The following is a 1,759-nucleotide window of genomic DNA, read 5'->3' as shown; positions in this document are numbered from 1 at the left end:
ATCCCTAATGCGAATGGACCCTCCCCTTTTTCATCACTGGTCCAATTACTCAAGGGTTATAATCTACCGCAAAAACTAGCTAATAGGAACGCATTATTCCCACCTCTCTCCCTTATATGGGTATAACTCAGGAGTGGACCTTATACTTCCTTATATGGACACAACCCTGGAGCAGACCTTATTGAGACCAGGGCTCTTTGAACCATGTGATTTTTTTTTGAGGGGGGGTTCCCAAGTTTATTGCAAAGAACACAAAAGTAAACATTAAACAGCTCCTCTTGGTGTTTTGAAGTTCATCCCAACCATGGGCTGGGTAACTTGCAGGTTGGATAAACTGCCAAAGTCCAGGAGTTTCAACATTTCTTTGGTATCAGGGTCCACTTCAATGATCTGATCCAAAGCAGAGACCTCAGGGACATAGTTATCCCTCCTTTCTCTTTCTTCTTCCTGCCTCTCTGGATGCGCTTCATCAGATGAGTAACATATCTGGCGATCTTGTTGCTGAACTTCTTGCTGGGGATGATGGTGATCTCCTCGCACACGCGCTTGTTGGTGTGGAAGTCGTTGCCCAGGCGGGTGTAGTACTTTTCGATGATGACCCGAGCCATCTTCACGGTCTTGGTCCGAACGCGACCCATGTTGGTTGCTGGGGGTGAAGGGCTGATCATGTGGTTTTGTTAACCTGAGGGGGAGGAGGGAATCTGAGACCTTTTCCTACAAACAGGTCAGGAGGAATATGACTGACTGTTATATCCACATTGAGAGGAGACAACTACCCATTTTCTTACACCCAACGTCACACAGCTAGTAAGTATCTGAGGCCACAGTTGAACTTGAAGATGAGTTTTTCTGATTCCAAGCCCAGTACTCTATCCACTGCACCATATGGTCCATGTGAACCTTTATTTATAGTTTAGTGGGCTCCATTTCTATTTGAGTTTGATACTACTTTCCCCTACCAGTCAGGCTAGGTTACTTTTTTTGGGGGGGGGGGGAGGCAGGGCAATGAGGGTTAAGTGACTTGCCCAGGGTCACACAGCTAGTAAGTGTCAAGTGTCTGAGGCTGGATTTGAATTCACGTCCTCCTGAATCCAGGGCCAGTGCTCTATCCAATGGGCCACCTAGGTGCCCCCATTTCTACCTAGATGCCCCCCAGGCTAGGTTACTTTTCCCCTAAAACTTAATGAAAGCATTCTAGAGATTTAATTGGCTCAGGAGACTAAGGCCTATAGATTTAGCATCTTAGGACAAGTACAAAAGCTAGGGTGTGAACAGTCATAAGTTTCTCCCTCAGGCTTTTGACTGACAGGCTAGCAACATGACCTTCAGGGGCACAGGCAAACTGTATTTAGTTTAATCTGTGCTCTTTACTGAATATACTTTCCCTGCTCTGAATATTCTTCCCTTATTATGGTAAAGTAAGCCTTCTTTTGTTAATTTTTTTTTTTTTTGCAGGGCAATGAGTTAAGTGACTTGCCTAGGGTCATACAGCTAGTAAGTCTCAAGTGTCTGAGACTGGATTTGAACTCAGGTCCTCCTGAATCCAGGGCCAGTGCTCTATCCACTTTGCCACCTACCTGCCCCCGACCACATTAATTTAAAAAAAAATTTTTTTTTCTGATAAAAGTATTTTTTTTCCAGTTACATGTAAAGATAGTTCTCAACATTTGTTTATACAAGCTTTCCAATTTCAGATTGTTCTCCCTCCCTCTCCACCCTCCCCCCTCCCCTAGACAGCAGGTAATCTGATATAGGATAT

General features: G+C 44.6%; 1 pseudogene; it reads right to left on the bottom strand.

Moving 5' to 3' along the window:
• Positions 1-228: 228 nt before the first annotated feature.
• LOC122729934 lies at positions 229-638 on the bottom strand (annotated as a pseudogene).
• Positions 639-1,759: the final 1,121 nt, after the last annotated feature.

The sequence above is a fragment of the Dromiciops gliroides genome, chromosome 5, assembly GCF_019393635.1.
Source record: "Dromiciops gliroides isolate mDroGli1 chromosome 5, mDroGli1.pri, whole genome shotgun sequence".
NCBI classification, from domain to species: domain Eukaryota; kingdom Metazoa; phylum Chordata; class Mammalia; order Microbiotheria; family Microbiotheriidae; genus Dromiciops; species Dromiciops gliroides.
The sequence above is the reverse complement of the archived record's forward strand: the minus strand, read 5'-3'. Positions and strand labels throughout refer to the sequence as shown.